The following is a 23,319-nucleotide window of genomic DNA, read 5'->3' as shown; positions in this document are numbered from 1 at the left end:
CCCAGCATATATTTATGTTAGAGAAACCAAAGTGCCAAAGTTGTTATTATCTCAGCATAAATGTTATCATTCCAAACTTTGCTTAATAACATATTTCTATATTATATCCAAAAAGTATAGGGGCTTGTCATATCTCTGAAGTGATCAATGGTCCATGGAGTGTGCTAGAGTTCAGCTTCAATTTAAGCTTGTTTCAGCTTAAGCAGAAGGATAATTGCCTAATTTTGAGATCATAGAGTGCGTGCGCGTGTGTGTGTCTATGTATGCATGTATATGTGCATGTATGCAATAGGGGGTGTGAGTGTGTGGGTGTGTGTTTCGTCCCAACCCAAATGCAACCTTTCCTGTGACTAGCTCTTCAGGAGGCACCTTAATCTAGGTAAAGGCAGAGAGGTCTTTCCAATAAGTAGTCAATACTTTTCTTCTGCAGGAATGATTAACCGTCTTGCAGATTCATGCTCACACTGAATTTTAAATTGCATATTTGTCAGTTTTCAATTCAAATGTATTTCAAATATTTTATCCTGTTCCGCCTCCTGCTTATTTGAACTGTTTTGAAGAGTGTAATAAAAAGATGCTTTCTAATATTATTTTGTCAAAATATTTTTGTAGCATAATATATTAATAAAATGTTATTATAAATCCATAGCACAAGAATCTTGTATGTCTAGGTTCTTTCCTTTGCGCTAAAAGCTAGGAAATAACTGAAAAAAAAAGGGAACATTCAGTTTGTAGAGCTTATGCACACTGCTTCTCTTTTGCCCAAGACCAATATGGGGTGGAGGAAATCATACTCTGGGGAAGGTTCCTCATAAAGTGATGTGGTTTTGTCAAGTCTGTTCCTGCAGAGATGGGAAGAATCTCTCTATGTACCTTTTTATTGGTGAGAAGTTGCTGCCCCTGGTGTACAATGAGTCTGGAGCAGCCTCAGCCTCCGATCCGCGTCACTCAAGAGAAGCCACGGGGTAACCTCATGGCATGGTTTGGGTGGGGCTTGGGCAGACAGAAAGGCTCCAAATGGCAGACGCAGGACCTGGGAGCTGTGCTTGCCTCTACCATTTCAAAGGCTTAATACCAATATCCCACACTGTGCCACAAGCAGATTCACCTCCCCTTGCTGGGCAGCACGGGACAGGCAAGAAAATGCCCTGACAGCCTCTGCAAGATGATGTTATTTTCTGCAGAATCAGTGGGCTTTTGTCAGTCTGAGCGAAAGCAGAACCGAGCTCTTTATCATTAAAGTCATTAAAGACTCTGCTCACTACTAAATCCATTTGCCTGGATACTTACGGTTCTAAAACACCATTGCAAGCCATGGAGCTACACCAGTGACATTAGTTACTGTCACTGCTGTTAGTCCTCAGCGCTGCCCCTGGGAAGCGCAGAATCAGTCCTGACATGGGCCAGCCCTTCCCCACAAACTAGCTGGAGTGTGTGGAAAAGCCCAGATGAAGCATCTGCGTTCACTCTTGGTGGCTGCAGGAAGCACTTTTCTCCAGTGCAAACAGTTGATGTCCTTTGAACCATTGTTGTTGCTGCTGGCAAATAAAATAACCCTGGAACCGTGTCTCCGTTGAGGATGGAGCAGAAGCTACCTCTCCACACCAAGATACAGAAACACAGAGATTTACTCATTTTTCTTGGCATATCCCTCTTTCTTGCATCCAAATCCTGCCTTGTAGCTGACATTGCAGACTTCTTGCTGATTGCAGCATCATTGTTTGCTTCTTAATTATGTGCTAAATCATTTGCTCTTTAACACACTATTTTGAGAGGACTCCACCAGCGAAGCTGTTTTAGAACTAGCCACCGTAGGAAATGCAGTGGGACATATAAACTCTTGAGCCGGTTTGAACTGAGCTAACCATGGCACAGGAAGGACTTGCTGTTGCAACACAGAGGAGAACCTCTCTAAAAACATAGTTGAAAAAGAGCCCATCTATTGAAATACCCACCGGGCAGCCAAAGCTGCTTGCCATCTCCGTCTTTGGACTGGCAGCCAGCTGGGAGAGTCCATGTGGTCCAACCATGGTCTTAACCCTAATTCCACGCTCCCTGCCCTGACCAGTCTTGCACTGCCAGCTATCCCCGGCTCTGGCCAGTCCCAGTCTGCCAAGTCCTTTTGCTCTTAAGGGTCCTGTTCAGCCACAGGTCTGAAAACAATATAAACCTTCAGCCAGCAGAGCCAGATGCTGGCTCAGTGGTGCCGTTTGCTTAAGCTTCTCCTTCCCTTGACCTCTCGCTGTACCGCTAGACTGTAATTGCAGCTTTTTACTCTGACTTGAGATTTTCCTGTTTATCGATTTGCACCGGAAAGAGGGGAAGCTGTGATGAGAAAAGTTCAGGGCAGAAGACTGGGTTTATTGTGGAAGAGCTTAGTATCTGCATTGCCGTCCAGCAGCCTAGCTCCTTTTTGGATCAGTGCTTTCCAGTTCCCAAACTCTGAGTGTCACCCACAAGTGCTCCCCACGCTAAGCGGGTTGGAAGGAGTATTTAGCTAAATGAAGCCTCTAAGTGCTCTCTATGTTTCAGTCTGGTCAGTGGTTTCCAATTGTTTTGGCTTGTGACCTTCCAGTATTTTCCACTGAGTGCAGACTCCTAGCTGTACTTGTAATGTATATAACATCTTTTCTCAGTTTATTGCAAACTGTGGAATTTGATAGGAGATCCCCAAGGACTTGTGGACCACAGGCAGATATCACTGAGTGGGGGTTTCCACCACTGCCCTGCACCCGTCTTTGGTCCAGGCTAAGGCTTCTGCAGAGAAGCTCAGTGCAGAAATATCCAAGCGCAGTCTGCTGCCATATTTGTTTGTTTATTCATTTATTTTAATTTTAACCATTTTGAGCTTAAATTAAAATGCAGAGTGTTGTTGGGCCTCTCTTCCTGATGAACATTTAAATGGGGGAAAAATACTCAAGAGAACTTTTGCTTTTGGGGGGGGAGGTGTCATTTTCTAGCAGAGAACTCAAGCATAAAATGCCTGTGTGTCTTCCTCTTTTGGCAAGTGTCATTTTTTAGTTTATATTTTTTTTAAGCATGTTGTGCTGTGAGCAACAAACCTAATGAAGGCTTCTGGGGTTTGTTAGCACGTCTCCCCTTCACCCCATTGCAGATTTGCCAGTATTTATTAATGACTGAACTTACTACCTGTCCCTGAGAGGAGGTACTAATAGAGCTTCCTTGTTATCTATTGCCTGCTGCCTATTCTCATGAAACTCCTAGAAATTATTATATTTGAGACTTCTAAATCCATGTGAGCAGTTTTAAAAATTGCTCGCCAAGGGGCAGTTGCAGCACACTGCGATCACGTAACCGTCATTGTTTTAGAACTGAGGCTACAGTATGACTTACAGGCAAATGTATTTGAGGCAGCAGTTCTGAAGGCAAACACATTACTGCTTGTGCACTTAATCACCACTGAATCAGGGCAGACCTGTTCCTATTGCACCAGATTTGTGGAGGGACTGAACATGTCATACCAAGCTGGGGGAAAGCTGGAGTTTAGCTTAACGTTATGGCAGTCTGTGCTCCAGACTCATCCCAAAGATGTGCCCATCTAACACAGCCACACAAAGGAGCTCCATAGCATCTCCAGGGGCTCAGCCGGAGCAGAGGAGACCATTGAGAAATATATCCCAGATGGATGTACAGGTGGAGTCAGAGGACTCCAAAAATCACAGAGGATGTCCAAAGACAAAAATAACCAGACACCCACAAGTCTACTGACAGTAATGGAAACAATAGTAATGGAAAAAATAATATATGTTTAGATTGCTAAATAGCTGGATGGTGGGAATATGATAACTTAATTTTACTGAGGTCTTAAAATAGAAAACATTGAAACTTTATTGAGCATTACAAATTCTGTATTCTTTTTTTTAACACAGTTTCTCCCACTACAAAGAAGAGCTTTTTAATATCTCCCTGTACATTTAGTGAGTGAGTTTCAGGTATTGGGTTTTGGAAGGGCAGATAGTAACAGCAGGCTGGGATAAAAAGTTGCCCTACAGCTGCATGTGCTACACTTACACCAGCCCATGCCATCTCACACGTAGAAGGATGCTCCTTGTGTCAGCACAAGAATGTCTCAAGAGCACTGCTGTGTGAGGTTCCAGTGCCAGGACTTCAGGATGATGGGACAGACTTCCAGGCCAGGGTCCTGGCATTGCCAACATAGTTTTGCAGTTGTAAAAAAATGAGGCGGGACTCAAAAATCCCAACAGGTACATCTTTGAGTTAACCTGCGCCTACATAACAGTCTGTGTATCTAACAAACCACTCTGCCTTCTCCATGGGTTTAACACCTGGTAAACCACACTACGTGTGCAGCTTTGGTGAGAGTTTGAGCCGACGTCCAGTCAAAAGCCTTCCACTGACTGCCCTGGGCTTGCATTAAGTCCTGAACACCTGATTCATTTGAGCAGCAGATCCCAATCCTGCAATCATCTCAAACACTTTGCTCCAGAGCCTGCCAGCACTTCATTAGATTAGGTTGCACCTTTGGGTGCAAGCCATCATCCAAAGCACTGCACTTTTTATTCCATTTTTCCACATTTAACAAGGATACGGTTAAAACGGCAGAACAAATTAACAGAGCCAAACCTCCATCGAGCTGATTTTCAGAGGAATGATAACAATAATAACTATGACAGTGAGTTCATGCTCACAGCCCTCATTCACACCTGGTGCTCCCTGCCTTCTTGGAATGAAATGCAGTTTGAACAAAGGGACCAAGATAATGTGAGAAAACATCAACAACAGGCAGATAGAGGCAAAGCAAATGAAAGACAGATGTAGGAAGGAAAGTGGGAGCTTTCTGCTTTGATTTGCACAGGTCCCATCTCTTTATTGTGCTAAGGAATATCAGTTTGTTGTCCTAACAATATCAGTTCTCCAGTCCTCTTGCATGACTTATGATGTACCTTTTCTTTCTTCATATGAAAGCCATTGGTTTTAATTATAACATGATGGATACACAGCCCCAACTAGCTCTATGTGGCTGCATTATTTGAACAGCAGTGCAGTAGGGCCCTTTTTCTTTCCAGAGATCTCTGCAGCTGTTTGTCTTGGCAAGGGTAGGTTTGTCCCCAGCTTCATCCTGTGTGAAGTCCTTTCCACCCACTCAAGTTAGCCTGAGCATTCACCTCATTTTTAGTGAGAGCATTACTATCTTCTGTTTTGCACTGGCAAAAATAATTCTCAAAAGGGGAAGAGACAGAAACTCACACCTACCCAGCTTTCTTGGACAAACTGTATTCATCTAAATTGTAGGAAGCAAGGATTTTGCCAAGAACTGGTTTTCTTTTAGCAATGATCCAGACCAAGAGTGGACACAGAGTCTGTGATATCATCTCTCAACCAGAAAGATCCTCCTGAAGACATATTAGTCCAGATAACATGTGCACTGCAAACATAAGTGTGGTAGTTTTGTGGTTGTACGATGGACAATGCTGGTTGTGTTCTCTGGCTGTGCATGGGCCAAGCGTGGCCCTCAGAGCAGGATCCCACCCACACAAAGACTTTATCCTGCTGCTGCCTTTTCCTCCAAGGGAAATGCAAGTAGTTCATGAAGAGCCAAACATTTTTTTCTTGACCTTGTTTGTGGCAATGTGCATTGAGTCTGCTCTGCCGTGACTGAGTCCATGAGGGAAGGCAGATGGAGACAGCTCTCCGTGCAGAGCCTGGGGCTAGAGCTAAGGCTTGGTTCCCCATCCCTGCGGGTTTAATGATGAGGTACCAACACCTGGGTCTTTCCCTGTGGCTGAGCAGGCCTGCAAAAAGATACATGAAGTGAGATCATGATACATGTAGAGAGAGCAAAATTCTGAGACCTGGTTGGTTTCTCTTCATAATACTTACCTTAACTTTCCTTGAAACCTCAGCCTTCCTGGGCCATCTTTATCCAAAAGCATTAATACTAAGGGAGGGGGGAAAAAGGCTTAAGTATTGGTGTTAATGGAAGATTCAGACACAAAGACAAAAGTGTATACCAGGTTTGGAGCCTCTGTAGCCTGCTGCCAGCAACAGGCTCTGCTTGAAAGGAAAGTACCTATCTCAGCATGCGGTCAAGAGGAATAATAAAACTCCAGTCATTCAGAGGCAGGGAAGAGGAGAAAAACACTCATAAATGTGCTGGCTTGTGTTTCTCTTGAACTTTCAAAATAATTTTTCTCTCCTGCCCAGAGATTAGTCACAGAAGCAAATGATACCATATCTGGGAAAAAAGTTGGATGGATGGAAACGGTCTTTGGGGAGAAGGAGAGGAGGAAGGGAGCAGACACATACTTCTCCGTGTGCCTTTCTCTGAGCCTGAACTTACAAATGAAAGAGTTGGGAAAAAGTCAAGTGTTTGGGTCCAACCTAAAGCCAGTGGGGGGCTTTGGGTCCAGCCTAAAGCCAGTGGGGGGCTTTCCATTGCTGTCTGGTGGGTTCGGGGAGCTGACCTCGCCGCTCTGCAATCTCCTAGGGCTCACGCTCTGCAAGAAGCTTGATTTGTCCCAGGGGCCCCAGTGAAATGATTTTCAACACATTTTTCCAGACTCAAAATGAAAAAGAAAAAACTAAGGGACTAATGAAAGTATGCTCATAAATGCCACTCTTTGGGAAAGGCTAGCACTTGCGATGGTTTCCAAAATAAAACTCCAGTTCCTCCAAGTACTTCTGAAGCACTGAGTTAGACTTCACAACACCCAGAGGTGTCCGGTAAAGAACAACCTCAGCCCCATCTTAATAAGGTGGGAAAATGAGGTGGACAGTAGATTTTATGACATGCCTGAAATCACAGGGGACAGCTGTGGGAGCAGGATTCAAAAGGCAGCCCTTCCTCTATGGTACACTGTTCTCAGAAGCATGGCTCATTTATTTCAATTAATAGAGCTTTATAAAGGCTCCCCTGCCTCCTTTTTTTGGCACGAATTACTGCAAAGACAGTGAATTAAAAGCACCAAAGGGCATCATTTTCATTTAGTGTTTAAAGAAGCTGTTTCCATAAAAGCAGAATATGTGAAATTTGCCCCAAAGACTAAACTTAGGAATAACCTAGAGGATTAGAACAAAAAAATAAATGTCTTCTTTTAAAAATCTTTTCTTAGGCAAGGCTGACCTGAGAGTTCAGCTCTGGAGTGGTCTTTCTGTGTAATACCAGTCAAGTGGTTCAACCAGGGACTGGTTCCTGTCACAACATTCACTCAAGCATTGTAGGATTATGGGTTTCTCCAACCACATGAGATGAAATTCTTTAAAAAGCATAAAGCTAACGCATGTACTCCACTGCCTCTTCATTGTCTGTCTTCAAAAACATGCAAGGCAGGATTCAGTTCATGTACCATGCACTGTCTGAAAGCAGTCACCCAAGCTTGCTTCCTTCAATGGTGCCACCCAGACTGACTCTTCCCTTAGAGAAATATTTCTAGCTTATGTGGCTTGTTGTCAGCTATTTTAACAGATGCTCTTGTGCTTGGTCCCAGCCAGCTTCTGCTCTGAGAATGCAGTTATATGTGTAATATTTGCAAAGGCATTTCAGTTTGTCTCCTATGATGGGTGACCAACTTAAAAATCATTTAAGAAAAAAAACAAACCCAAAACTCAATGACAGCTGACTCATATGCAATGTTTGTGCAGCTCCACTGTTTGCTGTGACCATGCAAAATATCTCTGATGTGGTTGGGATGTGTCATGGCAGAACTTGCCAGGCAAGCTAGGAATTGGACAAGGTGCAAAATGAGCTGTACTCTGCACCTAAGACACTCCCACTGCAGGATCTGTCCAGAGGGTGACCATGTCAAAACTTACCTTTTCCTAGAGTTAGAGGCCACCATCACCATCCACATAACATATTTTGGTCAGAATTGCAGGACTGAATGATGCTGAGACATTCAGTGAACGCCCTTAACCTTGGCCAACTTTTTTATTAAACATATATGTATATCAGTTAAACTCAAAATGGCCCACTATGGGACAGAAATGTGTAGTTTTTTATTTTGGCTTCGAATGACTTCTTGTTACAATGTGCTTTCATACTGTAAGTTCAGAATGAAAAAAACCAACATGGTTTGGCTTTGTACAAAATAAATAGCCTTACATGAAACAACCCAATTTTCAATTTTGTTTTTCATTTTTAAGTGCCAAAATAATAATACATCTATCATTGATAAACAGCAGAAATATTTAAATGTCAATGAATGGAAAAATCAACATTTCTGCTCTAGATGAAAATGTTGCTTACACTGGTGATATTACAGTTTCATTGTTGACTTGCACCTCCCTTTTCTCCTAGCAGCATCATTCCCCTGTTCAGCCTGGTTTTGAGGCCAGGAATTGGACTTTGCTTAGCTTTTGTATGGGCCTTTATAACTAGGGCCTTTTAAGTACTCCTTCCTTCTAAGCTTATAAGGCCTGTTATTAAGAATAATTGCTAATGGATGGGCTCTGTCTAAATCAAACTTCTTGTAATCCTCCCATAGTTCAGACTGCTGAAGACCTCAACTCAGTTCTCGCTCTTGGCAAACATTGTCTTGAATGCAATCTCTGTGTGGAGCAAAATGTCATTGCAACGTGATAATTTGATGATGATGATGCTGAAGTGCTGGGCTGCACAAAGTAATAGCCTTTGGTTAAACCATAATCGCAGCACTGGAAACCATTGGTTAATCGTGGAAACTTCATATTCAATGTGGTCTTCTGTGCTGTTCCAAGATATTATGAGAAATGGCCATAAGCAGGCTGACAGGAATATATTTATGCTGTTATTCACATCTTGTGGCACGTACACCACATGCCAGAGGTTTGTTTCGAAAAACAGGGTTCATGAGTAAGACCCAGTGTTTGAAGATAATGTCTGCAGCCCTCTGGTCTCTTTATTAGGAGAAATGCGGCACCGTCGCCAGCTTCATTTCAATAAATTGTACTCTCTTTCACCCATGATTTCTTCCACACTTAGAGTATCACATTGGGTGACGTTACAAGGTGTTGCTAACATGTGCTACAGGTACCGAAAAGACAGCCTGACTTGTGCCAAGGCAGCCCAGGTACCAGGACACGAAGCCTGGTGTGGCACCAATGGGTGGCGAGCCGTGATGGGGATCTACAAGCTGCAGAAGAGCTCTGTAAGGGTCTTGTTTTACTCTGAGGTCTCTGTGCGTTGGGACTGAGCTTTTGGGGAGCCACGTGAAGGGCTAGGGATGGCCACGCTGTCCTCATGGGGGTTGCTCAGCCCGTGCCGTGGCTAGAGCCCTGGGCCTGCAGTGGTGGGGAAATAGCAGAAACCTCATCCTAAATTGCCTGAGTGCACACGTGCAGAGGTTTGAGGGTTGCACACCTGTGTTGAAACAGTGTTCTGAAACCCGTGGAATGGTCAAATGTGCCAGTTCGTCCCACCTTGAAAGAGACCTCTAGGCGGTGGGGGAGACCCCACGTCTGGTCTGTCCTTGCCGACTGCAGGGCAGCACAGGCAGGCCACGTCCACTGTGCACCAGCTTTCAGACAGTGACGTGTTGCGGAGCTCAAACCCATCCACAGGCCTTCTCCGAAGTACCATTTCAGCTGGTCGTGCTTCCTCCTGCTTCTTCTCCGTGCTGGGGGACGCATGCACAGAGCCAGCTCAGCACTGCAAGTCAGGCAGCCCAGGGAACTGCCTCTTGCTTGGGTGGTTGTTGAACAGCTGTTTCAGCTATGACATAACTGCTTTTAAACTTCAAAAGAAATCTATTTCTGAGCTGAAAACATACAGATTGTTTCATAAAAAAGAAAGGGCGAGATGTTAGCAGGCCATGTAGCGGGTAGTGGACACAGTGGAATTGCAGAGTACACATAACATCCTGTCAGCTCCGTCTTCTACTCAGCTTTCACTCCTTAGGGGTCCAATCCTGCAATTTTTTCTCAAGCAATAACCTCATCCATGCCAACAGAGTCTGCTATTTCATCTGCTGGTAGCCACGCTGGAATGTGTTTGCTTTGGGAGTGATTGTGTGCTTTGCTGGTGGGCTCAAAGGACAGATAAAAGCTAGTGCCCAGCTCCGCAGAGCAGTTTCTATTGAGGTGAATGAACTCATTAGTAAAAGATTCCTTTAAAAAGCTGGGTCTTTTGCAAAGCCAACATGGGTTAGACTTTTTGTGGGGTAGGTGGAGTTGAAGCAGGACCAGACACAGCTTAACTCTGTTTCCTGCTACCTGCCGCCCCTGGGAAAACTTTCTGATGCCAGCTGGGACGGACTGAGAGTGCAAAAATCATACAGACTAGGCTTGGAGGTCTGGAAATCTTACAAAACACAGAGGATGCCCAACTTGTTCAGACAGTTGTGAGGCAGCAGGTTGCACAGATGCTCTGTGACACTGGAGCTGCACCCGAAAGTCTGACAAAAAAATGATGGAAATGGTTTGCTGCAAGACCTGATTATATGCAAGGAGGAGAGAAGTGATTTTATTAAAAACAAACAAACAAACAAACAGATTCCTGTCTGGAGCGACATCATCAGTCTGCCAGACCCCGAGTTTTTCTGTTTTACTGCCATGGGAGCCCTTCCCTTTCTATGAATGATGACCAAGAGCTTTGTCTTGCAGACAGCTCTCTGAATTAAACGGCTGCCCTTGAATTAACTCATTGATGCTGGCAGCTAGAACACGGCAATGGAAGAGAGGTAGGAGGAAAAAAAAAGGAGGTGCTATGTTTGAAAACAAACGAAAAGTCTCTCAACTGCCAAAACCACAGTCAGTGGAGGGATGTGGTGGTGGTTCCAGACTGTGGCAATGAAAAGCAAAGATTGTTTAGCTCTTTTGGGGGAAGGGAAACACTCCAGCACCATCATTACCCAATTAGTCCTAGCAATGCTGCTGTGGAGTAGTAGCACTCTTGTCAGTGTGTGAAATGAGATGAGCTCCTGACATGATGGACAGCAAACTTGGAAGAGTGTGGTGGAGGTGAGGACCACCGGTCCTGGTGGGTCCCTCCTGCTGAGTTCAAGGGGCTGGAGGTACCTCAGGCACATGAGATTAGGTGTATGGGCATCTGCTGTTCTGCTCCCACCCCATGGACCAGCTCCCCAGGGAGCAACAGACGGTCCTTTCACCTGTTCTTTCCCCTGAAGGACACTGGGGACAACAAAGCAGACAGTGCAATATGCTGAGCATAAGTTACAGTTCAAACCAAGAACCTGTGGTGCCAGTATGTATTGATACTTAACACATATCTTTATGTTGGGAAACATGTTAGAGACTAAAAGAGCTTGAGAGAAGACTCTGACATGAGTCATTTCAGTCCCTGTTGAAATCCTCATGCTGGCACCGATCAGCTCAGATTTTTAAGGGCAGACTCATGAGCTAGGCATCCAGTGCTCTGTTACAAGATGGGCAAGTGAGGAAAACCTCACACAAACAACACAGCCTTCAGGAACGGCACAATTTCAGAAACACGCTGGGAAATATTTCCACATCACTGAAAGCTTTTGCTTGGAAGTCTTATACTGGGTCCATAATTGCTGTCAGGTATTGCAACTCCAAAAGAAATGTACTTAATCCTCAGCTAGATCACCCTGCTTCTCGCTTAAGGGTTACACTGTGCAGCTCTGTCCTGTAGACTAAATATCTTCGCGTAAATGCATTCTGGCATCAGAGATTTGTGTAGGTGGGTGGCTTGGAGAGGAATTCATGCTAAGTGCAGAGCCGAAGCTTGTGAGAAGAGCTATCCCAAACACCCATTGTCCTTTGCAAAAATAATAGAAAATTGATGATTCTCCACCCAAAAACCACAGCGTTCCTCAAGCCTAATTCCAGAGGGCAGCCGAAGTGCTGCTCTTTAAGCACACGTTGCTCAAAGGCAGGTCAAGAACTGCTGCTGGGTGGGAGCTGTGGCACAGGAGCAGGAGCGGTGTTGCCCCAGGGACTGCCAGGTAATTTAGATCCTTGAGGCACAAAGCGAGCGGTGGGAGCTGACGGGGACAGCAAAGCACATGGACAGCCAGCACAGGTAATAAGATTGAATCCCCAGTGCGCTGCCCTGCGGGTAGCCTTTAACCTCTGCATCTCTCATTTTTCACTTGTGCTAGAATAGTGCAAACTGCAGCAGCACTCAGACAGCAGATACCAACGTCTGCATTCCCACATGCTCAGGTCTAGCACCAGGGCTGGAGCAGGTCAGACCCAGACGTACCATGGCCTGTGACACGTTATTTATCCTTTTGGCTATCAGTGATTGGTATGATATTAATTTTTTCCTGTAAATGGTGTGCTTTGTGCAAGGGTAGGACCTGGCTGTTGCAAGGGAATTGCTTTAGGTTACAGCGAAAGCAACAAAATAATCATTCCAAAATTATTGCAGATAAATACTGCGCTGATATACAGCAAGACTTTATTTATGTCGTGTGCAATTAGATTTGTTTTCCACCTTTTGACAGGAGCATTTCAGTCCAGAGTAAGAAGAATGAAACACGCACAAGCAGCAGGAGGCCGCAGCCAGAAATGCTCCCTTCATCCAGGGAAGAAAGGGCTCTTACATTGTGAAAGGGAGCCTCCTGTTGTCTTCCAACTGGCATTTTCTGGCCAGCTGAAAGCTAAAACAACCCTTTCTTTATGCTTTCAATACTGTGATCTAATGGCTAAATGGATTCATAGTACAAAGCATAATTTCTTCCTTTGGTTTCACTCATCACTTAATGGAAAGGCCCCCTAATGTATTGATTGCCATAACATTCTGCTTACATCCCAAACAGTGGCTGCTCAGCCGAAGTGAAGAACAGATTGTCTTATAGCACTGCAGTTATATAATAATAATAATAATAATAATAATAATAACAACAACAACAGCTCCATTGCAGCTGGTTACCCGAAGCTGCTGCACTCTCGCACCGTGCAGGCAGTTTCCAAAGACCAGCGGTTGGAAGGCACAATTAATTTTTGCCTGATACATGGTTCACCACTCCTCACATTTTGCTGAAAGGAAGGCACAGTGTCGCAACTCCCCAGAATTTAGCTAAAGACCAGTGTTTCTCACTGCACTATTGCTGAGAGCGAAGCCACGCCGTAACCCTCTGAGCAACTGCCTTCTTGCTTTGTGTTAGGCACTTGTGATGCCCAGGACCTGCTCCTAGCAGACTGATTCTGCCAAGAAAAGCACATGTAGCTTTAGGCATGGAGAACACTGGTGCACTGAGGCCATAGCAAGGGTGAAGAGCTGCAGAGACCCTAAATGGGCTTGAGCTCTGCCCTGGGGTGACGGCCTCCAAAGGCTGGGCAGCAGCAGCAGTAGGGTATGAATGTAAAGTGGGGGGAAGCAGAGGATCTGCGTGCTCTAGGACATCTCCATGAGAATGGAACTTGAAGACACCCCGAATCTGAACTCACGTGCGCAAAGAGATGCTGTAGAGACAACCTGTAGTGCATCGACACAGCTCTTAGGGACTGACATATAGCAGGGCCCAGAGTGGGGCAGTGGTGGGGACAGATTGGGGGCTTCCAAGGACACATGTCCCACGGCATCAGCTACTTCCACACATGCTATGCACATGCTCTGCAATTGTTTGGGGCTGTCTTTTTAATTCTCCTCAGCTGTCCCCATTGTAGCAGAAGCATCATTGCTCTGAAGGGGCAATTGAATGTCAGAAGTGCAACACCTCTGAAACAGGGGATGGAGAACCATATTCGCCTCGGGAAATTCAAGTAACACATCTGGAAAGGGAAGCTGCATATTGCATCTGTTTCATTATGGAAAGAAAATGCCTTTTAAAATCTAAAATCAAGACGTTTGTGGAAAGAAAAGTCCTGGAAGTTAACTGAGTTCTTACCCTCCATTAGCGTGCCCTATAAAGAAATGTTCCTGCTTCTTTGCTCCACTAGTCACGGGTTTCATGCCAGATTCAGTATTTGGTTGTTGACTACTTCAGGCAAATTGATGGCTCGGCTGAAATTAAATTTATGGGCACAGCCCTCTCCTGACCAAGGCTCACCTCCTCAGATAGATCTAGGTCTGTAGCTCCCACTGAAGTGCAAGAGAGAGGTATTGAACTCATTTGGGAGGATCTAACCTTAGGAAGGAGGATAAGCCATTTCTACCTTAAAACACTGAATTTGGATGCTTTCACCCACTGTCTGGAAACACTTACCTGCTGACATCGATAGCCATACTTCAATTAGATTCCTAAAACTGGGCTATGAGAACACCTTGGGAAAAGTTGAGCCTCCCAAAGCTCATCACAGGACACTGAAACTAAACCCAGCTCTGCTGCTGCAGTGGCAAGCCCTGCAGCTGCTAAGCCCACGATGCCATTTCTTCCTCTGCAGCGAAAGGGCCCAAAGCAAAAAACGCACTGCGACGGGTCTGCCCAACGACAGGGCTGTGCTTCAGCTTCTTGCTTCATCCAGCACTGAAGTTAGCAGCTGTGAAGTAAGATTGCTGCCTTTTTTTTTTAATTATTAGGAAAGATGTAAAACAATTCATTGTTCTGGGGAGAAAATATCCCTTGAGTCCAACTACTAAAAAATCAGACAGCATTTGAAAAGCAAGACAATAAGGCTAGCTTGAACTCACAGAGCATTAGAATTGCTCTGGCAGGAGCATAAGTGATTTTCTGATAGATGCAATAACAATGCTGCAATTACATAAAACAATATGTAAACTGAAAATGCAATACCACCCTGCTATTTGTACACTCCCTGTTCCACTGTCATCCTCTTATTGTTAGCCCTTTAAGTATTGTCTCTTTGGTTTCTAAATACTTCATTAGCATGATTTGCCACCAATCTTTCTGTCTTGAAGAATAATATTTTCTCCCACCAGGACTCTAATTAAGCCAATTTTTAATGTGGGAAACTCAGGCTTCAGTGATATCTCCATGCTCTTGACGACTGAAGTGGGAAAGTCACAGAGAAGCACCTGATACCAGCAGAAAAATAACACCTGAAAGCCTGATAAAAGGTGAGAAGTATACAAAAATGAATCCTTCACTGTGAGGAATAGTTTATGGAAAAATTGTAAAGGATGAGAAAGGTGAAACAGATGCGCTTCTGCCCTACTCCCACCTATGAAGCGCACAGAGATGCTGTAAGAAATTAATCTCCTCTGGATCATAAAACTAGTTTTAACCCCTAAGAAAGAAATAAGTTGACTTGTTTTGATTGATGTCTTGTAAAGCACTCAAAAAAATTATATACTCTCTTTCCCCTCCAGTCCAGGAGCATCGTAGCAGAGGGCAGGAGCCGCCAGCTTCCCGGCTCCTGGCTCATTCCCTTCAAATTTCTCCTTGAAAAACTTCTACTGCCATAGTGCCATCTACAGACAGTTAAAGAAATTAAAGGGGTTTTGTTGTTGCTAAGAAGGACAGCTTTTAGTGGTTTTTTGAGGGTTTATGTGGTCACATCCCAGCAATGATTATTGCTTACTAGTCCAGCAGCCCTTAATTTTAACATTGTGCTCCAACGGGTTGATACCAAGCCCCACTGAGGGCAATGCAAAGAGTTCCGTTGGGTTCAGGGCTGTCAGGATTAGTCTTGTCCTGCTTCCACAGGATGGGGATCTCATCATGATTAGCTCTTTATTAACATAAAAGTGCTAACAGAGCACCCACTCTTTGGACACTTGTGTGCATGACTCCGGGTACAGTGGTACCTGAACCACAAAAATAACATTACACTGTTGGAATTACTACTATCTTTTCCCTAAAACCCACTTCAGACAGAGATACAGAGCACAAACACTTGCTACTTGCTCTGGTATTTTAGCATCCTCATGCCCCAAGTATTTTGAAGGGTAAAAAAGGGATTTCACAGAAGTGAAAATTAAAAATTTAGTCACATTGGAGGGAAAATCAGCATGCTGAAATTTAAAGCACTGGCCTGGTAAAGAAGATAGAGGGTTGATTCCAGATTTCCAGCTGTATCACAGACACTGCAGGACCTGGGGCATCGTGCCTTAGTTTCCCTCTTTCCTATTACAGAAAGGTGAAAATGGCTCCTCTACTCTCTATTTCTTTTTTTTTCTTTCTCTTCAGAGCTTTGTGTCATTGCTCAGTACCTCAGCCATGGCTTGCGCTGTCATAAAAGTAATGAATAATACTAATAAAAAATATTGCAAGTGTCTCTCCACATAAGAATGATTTTAAAAAGGTGTTTTCTTACACTCCCAGGAGAACAGATTTACAGACAAATTTAAGCTACTAAGTCAAAGGCAAATTATGGAAACATTGTAGAGTTAAGGACAGAGAAATTACAGGAGATAAAATTGATGATCATCTTGCTAGCACTGAAAAACCTCCTCTTAATCATAAGGCCAATGGCCTCAGATAGCAAAATATGTATGTTCCACTGCAGCTGGGTGTCCCAAGGAGAAAGCTGGATTAAACAGGAGGCAATAAAATAGAGATCTCACTCAATGGCTACACAAGACTAAAATATGCATCTTTTGTACATCCCGAAAAGATTTATCATTACCCATGGTTATAAATTTTCCTATAACAGGGGTTTGAATTAAAAATACCTTTTTGGTCACTTGGAAAGAAAAGACAGTAACATCATGATCAAAAGCCCACTGATGGGCTGGTTTTGCTGGGGAAGAGGAAAACCTTCATTGTTCTAGAACTGGTATCTTGTCTAACAAATGTACGTCCACAGCTAAGTATCTCTGTGTATCTTTGTAGGTCAGAGTACATAGGAACACACGAGAAGCATCTGGAGATGTGATTTTTGGGCCTGTTTTGCCTGTGAGGCTTACATGGACGGACCCTGCTGTAGATGGGCACCTTGAACATTCAAAGCTGGGAGGTTGAAGGTGGGTGGGCCTGATGCTGGCAAATCATCCTCCTGAGAGCCCTTGTCTAGTAACATTGGTGCTGCGGACTCCAGCAGTAAAACAATAAAGGACTAAAAGGACTATTTTGCTTTTCAACATTTTTGTCATTTTAACTACATCTTGCAAGTCGTTGTTGAACAAGTACCCCTTTTCCAAACATTTCTCACTAAAATTTGGTAGTACAAACCATCTACTAAGCAGTTCCAAAGACCATACAGAAGACTATAAATTACCGTTTGCTTAGGACTATGTGGGTTAAAGTGTGGTTAAAAATCACTATCTAAACAGAGGATTTGTCTCTGAGACAAAAATGGGAGTCACTGATGTTCATGTGTGCATTTATTGACTTTGTTCCAAAAGCCCCATTGCAAAGGAGACAAAAATAAGAAACCAACCAAATACTACGTCCCCACGTGCAGATAAGTGATCCACAGGGAATTCCTAAATAGCAACAAACCTCTGGAGCATATCCTGCTGCTGAATCTACCCTTAGTCAAAGTAGAGGTGGAGCTGAGGATCTGGCCCTCAGGGAGAGTCCAGAACATGACCTTGAGATGGGTCAGAGGGACCGGTGGGGCATGGAGAGAGCCTCCTGCCCTGACACAGGGACTGTTTGGGTTGAATCCTGCACGTTCATCAGTCCTGCACGAGCAGGCCTATGGATAAAACAAGCAAAAGGTGTTTGTCCGTGAAATGCTCTGGGGTGAAGAGCCCAGGGCTGCAGATGAGGGACCTGGAGGGAGCGAAAGCACAGCAGACCCGGAGGGGGACCCTCACCATCCTCTCACCTGATGGGGGGCTGAGCCCCGGTAAGGAGACATGTCCCGTTGCACCCTGGTGAGCCAGGCAGGCTGCCGGGGCCCCCTGCCCACAGCACAGCTCTGACGTGGTCTTCTGCAGCAAGCCGAGGACCTGGTGCAATCCTCAGAAAGGCTCCCCGCGGCGCTGCCTCACCTCCTCCCCAGCCTCCCCCGGGGAAACGTCCCCCCCAGCACTATAGCGGGGCTCAGGTGCACAAAGAGGAGCGTTGCAGTAGGGAATCAATTCCTCCCACGTATTTTCTCCAACACAATGAAATAATGGGGGCCACGAATCTGACACTCTGCCTCTCGTGCTGGAGGAGTGAGCAGATAGCTGTGTTTTAACATTAGCTCCTAAGTATAATTTCCTGTAATTGTAAAGCACTTTAGAGGCACTTGTGAACTTGGGTGGATAGCTCCTAACTAAGTTGATGAATAACCCAGGACTGACTCATCTCCAAAACAGACAGAGCGCTGAAGGAGGGAACGCGGAGAAAGGTTTTGCCTTCCATTAGCAACACTATCCAAACAACTGACCCTCTCCCCGAGAGATTAGTTCACAGCAGGTGAACTATAATCTGCTCTGATCGGCAGGCAAGGAAAGCATTCATTCCAGCTGCATTACAGCCAGAGCTTTTCTTCTCTTTTTTTCTCACGTTGTGAGCTCCCGACAAAGGGCTCCAGCTATCAGATCAAACAAACATTTTGCCACTTATTTGCAGAAATGGTTCTGGTCCGGAGTTGGGATGGTAACCAGCTAAAGAGCGGCTGATGAGTATTTTGTCCTGGCATGGCCATCAGCACTTTCTCAGCAGGAAGATGGTCATTTGATAGCGTCCAGAGCAATAGGCAAGTTTTTGATCAGGATCAATTTTGTCCTGGGAAGTTGTTGCCAATTTATGATGCTAATCTACTGGAAATTATTATTTGAACATTATGGGGTGCTACCATCCAATGCACTCAGTTGCCAATTGGAGAACATTTTTCACAAAACAATCAACGCCATTTCTGGCTTTCTGGTCCAGAGCCTCATGGGAAACCTACAAGATACCATTAAGAGATAAGTTTAAATTCCCAGATCTGCTGCATATTAGAACTAACAGATGCACTAGTTTTTATGGCACATGTATTTCCCTAAAACCAGCAGCAGTAAAGCCTTCATTATCTCAACAGCCAGCAACCACCCATCTCTCTTTTCTCCTCTCTTTCTCTCTCTCTTTGGCCAACAATCTTATCACTTCTCTCCTTGCTAATGCCATTGCCTTTTCTCTGCAGGTATCAATCAGGCTTTTCTCCCCACGAATCTGAATAACTAACAAAATGCAATCAGACTCAGAGCAATTGTTCTCAGCTAAGATTTAGTTTGAAGATGGCGGCTCTTATTTTTGGAGTGAAAAAGACCTTGTGTGTTTGAAAGCTTAGCTGTTTGGGTTTGTGGGTTGTTTTTTTTTTTTCTCTCTCTCACCTGCAGGTCTGATAAAAGGTATCTCCTGTGCCTACGCATACGGCTTTGCTCTCCAATCCTGTTAACTGCAGCAGGGGGGGTGTTTACCAGGGATGGTGCCAACTGCTGGCCCCAGGAGCTTCTCCACAGCTTGTGGTCCAGCGTGGACCCCTGTTTACCAGGCTGGAGTCGTGTACGGCTCGAAGAGACATCTCGTGGCCACATCACATACTGCAAAGGAGTTACGTTGTGCATGAAACATCCCTCCTGCGCAGAGGGCCAAGAACTGCCTCAGTATAATGACTAGCTACATTGGGCCAAATGGCAGAGAATGCCAAAATACCATGCACCTAATTCAGCCTCCAGCTATTCTCTCTGGGTGCCTTCAGTGCATGAAGAAATTGGAAATATAAACATATTACGTCCCTGTGCCTTTAGTTGGGACTTGTAAGTATGTAAGAAAGAAACAGCTTGGCAAGGGATGGCAGAGAGCTACAAATCCCGAGTCACTAGAGGAAACCAGAAAGGCAGCAGCTGCTCACCTTCTTCCAGTGCAGGACTCAGAGCCACCAGGTAAAGCTTTTGGGAGCCACGTTCAAGTGGGAGGAGGAGGCGGCGGTTTGTCCTGAGCAGCAGAGGATCCAAGAAGTCCTTGCTGAAGGATACTGGGGATGTAGAAAGTCCACTGGGGGCAAAGGAAATATTGGACAAACATCAGGAAAACAGCTCCACCCAGGGCAACCAGCAGACAAATCACAGCAGTGTCTGGAAATCCCCTGTGCTGCAGATAGTCATTCTGGGAAAACACTTGGGGGAAATATGATGTCCTTGCCTTGCTATTGCTTTTTCCTAGGCATCTGCCTGTGGCTACTGTAGGAGCCCTGCAAATGGTGCTAGGCAGACCTGGGTATGACCCAGAACAGCTGGTTTTACACTCACACATAAAGTTACAGAGAAAACTGGGAACATCCTGGGAGCATGGAGGAAGTACCAATTTGATCCTGACTTCTTCTCTTTGAGAGCTGACGTGGAAGGTGAGCAGTGAGAGCACACTGGCAGCGGGGAGCCTCAGCTCTCTGTTTAATGTGGATAAGGTCAGGCTCAGCACCAGAGTTTTCAAGTGAACTGGGAGAAGAATGTCTCGAAAGAAGGAAGCCAAAGGGCTGCCCAGACCAGCTGGGAGGATGCTCTAACTCATCGGCAGTGAGTGGCGAGGCTCTGGTTAGTCTGTGGCTTGTGACAGTTGTGCAATGAAAACCTCATTGCACATTACTCCATACGAGAGAGCTGGTGGCCAGTCAGGGCTGCATCCTCTGCCTGGGGCTCTCCAGAACACTTGCCAGCGTAGGTCTGAGATGCTGCTGTGCATGGGACAGGCAGAAGGGAGAGAAGGGGCCACCGCCACTGCTTCCCACTGCCAGTACTACTGCTCTCCTCTCAACTAGTAACCCCTTGCTGTCCTTCACCCATACAGCCCCCAGCAATCACCCAGAAAGGGTGAAACACTGCGGGTCTGTCAAACCCCTGTGCTGGGAGTGGGACCCCTTGCCCGCTCCCAGCCACTGAAACAGCTTGAAATTAGTCTCATTTATTCCCATTCCCTGACTCTCCCCCTTGTTTTCTTTCATTTCATAATGTATGGCAAGACTCTGGTAAGCAACCTTCCTCTGCCCAGACCTGTGACAGTGAGACACAGCACAGCAAAGCCCAGCACTAAGGTGAGGAGATTTGAGTATTTTAAATACCCCCACCCCTCCCAGAGACTTTCAGTCAATATGCCATGTGGAAAAGCTTCGACTGATACCTGGACACTATTGAACATCAGGCTGAGGCATGATTTTAAGAGAGCCAACATCACCACCTGAGGCAGGAGGAGGGGGACACCCCTGTGTACCTCCCCAGCTTTGCAGGCACCGGTGAGGCAGATTTGCTCCCCACGGCTTTGCTGTTTTGGCTGTACGTGCTTCAGGAAAAAAGCCATCTCGTGGGCCCCTGCTGTGGCCACCACCTCCTGCAGCACATAGGATACACAGGAGTTGGCATGCCAGTGTACACCTGTAAAGGAAACACTCCTGATACAAGCTGATGCACTGACACTGATCCCCACCTACCCCAATAACACATCGCTTAATCTTGGCTTACTATGAAGTATCCTCTCCTTCTCCCTTACCTGCATGGACCCCTACCCTGAAGTCCCCGATCCCTGGGCAGGGGAGGATGGGAGGCTGAGGCTGAGCTCTGGCTTTACCTCCTGTATTCCTTGCCCAGTCCCCATCCCCTTCTGAGCATGGTGAAACATCCCAAAACACATCCACTCCCCAGGGTTCGAAGACCTGCCCCCACCACCCCAGAGCCTCTACGCACTGCTGCCTGAGTGATGCCCTTAGGTTTCGAGAGATGCACAGCTCAGTCCCAGAGCTAGCTAGCAAAGGGGTTTAGATTAATCTTTGTTGGCTCCTGCTAAATGCTTCCTCCATGATTAACACCAGAGGTGATTTTGATTGCAGGATTCATTGTCAAAATAGCTTATAAAACAATTCCATAAAACCGTGTAAATCTTGTGTTGATCTTACTTTTTACAAGGAGTCTTAAAGCCATATATCCCAGTGCCATTTACAAGGTTGTTGCAGGTGTGGGACCAGCCTTAGAAATATAGCTACTACTTAAACTGTGTATTTTACGAGCCTGGGGAAACATCCGTTTGAACTGTAAAAGGAGCCTTCCAGCTTCTTTGTGCAAGAGACTAAGCCATTGCCCATCGGACTTCAGTACCTCCTGAGTCACAGCCAAGGTGCAGGGACAGGATTCCTTTGTCAACACAGCTTAACAAAGTTTTCCAGTACACTGAACTTCGGCTTCAGGAGGAGCTGGGCTCCCCAAGCCCAGGTGTCACTGCAGGCCACTGAGCACCTTAAAACCGCTTGCCACTTGCAGACGTGGGGCTGTTTTGCTACGGGCTGCAGTCATTCCTCTGGTGAAGCTCGCAGGCTATTTAGTGGTGCTCTGGAGCACAGAGAAACAGGTGGGAAAGGGAAGAATGAATAGCCCAATCATGTAAATCAGATGATAGAAGGCGTTTAAGTAGGCAATATATACTGCAATTACATAATAGGTATTTAATAGGCACCAGGCTGAGTCTGCTGGGGATAAAGGAAGAGCCAAGAGAGATTTCTCCCGTTGAGTTAAAAATGATCAGGATTTTAACTCCATATTAACACTCAAGATTACATCCCATTCTCCCTGCCCTCTGACCTCTCCTCCAGCTCGCAGCACAACAGTCCTGGGATTGCTCAAACAACCAGAACTGAGCCGTCCTCCCACAGTGTCCACTGAATACAGGATCTATTAGGTCACGTACCTCTGCTTTGCAGGGTACATGGGCGACCAGCTGCCACGCTGCACCCCAGAGAGCACTATGCTCTGCAGCTGGATACATGGGCTCCCCGTTTATAACACTGGCAGAAAGTGGGCTGCACTTGGGCTTGAAGTTCAGGTACTCTGGGTTTTAATGAGGATTTGTCCTTTGACCTTGGCCAAGCTGCTTATTCCTTCCTTTAAGGAGTGACGAGGCTCCTCCATCTGCATGTGACCTGGCAAAGAGAAAGACCAGTGAGCTGCAAAGCAGTGCCACCATTGCGACGTGGGGCTATGGGCAATCCTCTGCCCCACTGTCCCCATCTTCATCCCCCTCCTCAGATGCCTGGCCTCACCTTCCCAGCGGATGTGTCTCAGCACCCTCTTATCTCCTGCTCATATCTTCTGTGTAAGACCAAATATTGACTGTTCAGGAATGGCCCTTGGCAGTGAGCACATCTCCTAACCTTCAAGATAGCCCTTGACCTCTCCCCTGATCCCTGAAATGCACGGGAGAAATGCAGGAAAGGGTCACAGTGACTCACTTAAAAGCTGTTTTACAGCAGTTGGAGGGCTAAGCCCAACACATGGCTTCTGCTTTGCAACAGCTCTTTCTGAGGGGTCTCAGTGACACTGAGTGATGGACACTTGGATCACTATCGTACCATCATCCTCAGCTGAAATGAGCTTTTCTCTAGCCCTGCCAAGGCTCTGATTCATGATGTCCCTCGGATTTAATAAAAACTGAAGAAAATCCTTCCCTATTTTTCTAAAATAGGCCTTCTAAAATAGCGTCCAAGTCCTGAATTTGACAGCATCATAAACCAGTGCAGTGGCTGTGGCATGTGATGCCTGAAGAAACACCAAGTCGGCGGGGCTGGGATCATCTGCATGTTACACACTTGTACAGCACGTAACACACTGAATCTCCTTCCTAGTCAGGGGTT

The 23,319-nt window shown here is 45.6% G+C and overlaps 1 long non-coding RNA gene across 1 annotated transcript; it reads right to left on the bottom strand.

Annotated features, from left to right (window-relative positions):
• Positions 1 to 3,867: 3,867 nt before the first annotated feature.
• On the bottom strand, positions 3,868 to 23,108 carry LOC142035200 (uncharacterized). The gene is made up of 5 exons (XR_012651821.1): positions 22,729 to 23,108; positions 22,377 to 22,608; positions 20,823 to 21,073; positions 19,561 to 19,703; positions 3,868 to 5,774 (listed from the first exon to the last, which is right to left on the bottom strand). It is a non-coding gene; the product is annotated as an uncharacterized LOC142035200 (long non-coding RNA).
• Positions 23,109 to 23,319: the final 211 nt, after the last annotated feature.

Source organism: Buteo buteo, chromosome 10 (assembly GCF_964188355.1).
Source record: "Buteo buteo chromosome 10, bButBut1.hap1.1, whole genome shotgun sequence".
NCBI lineage: Eukaryota > Metazoa > Chordata > Aves > Accipitriformes > Accipitridae > Buteo > Buteo buteo.
This window is presented reverse-complemented; position numbering and strand designations above follow the sequence as displayed.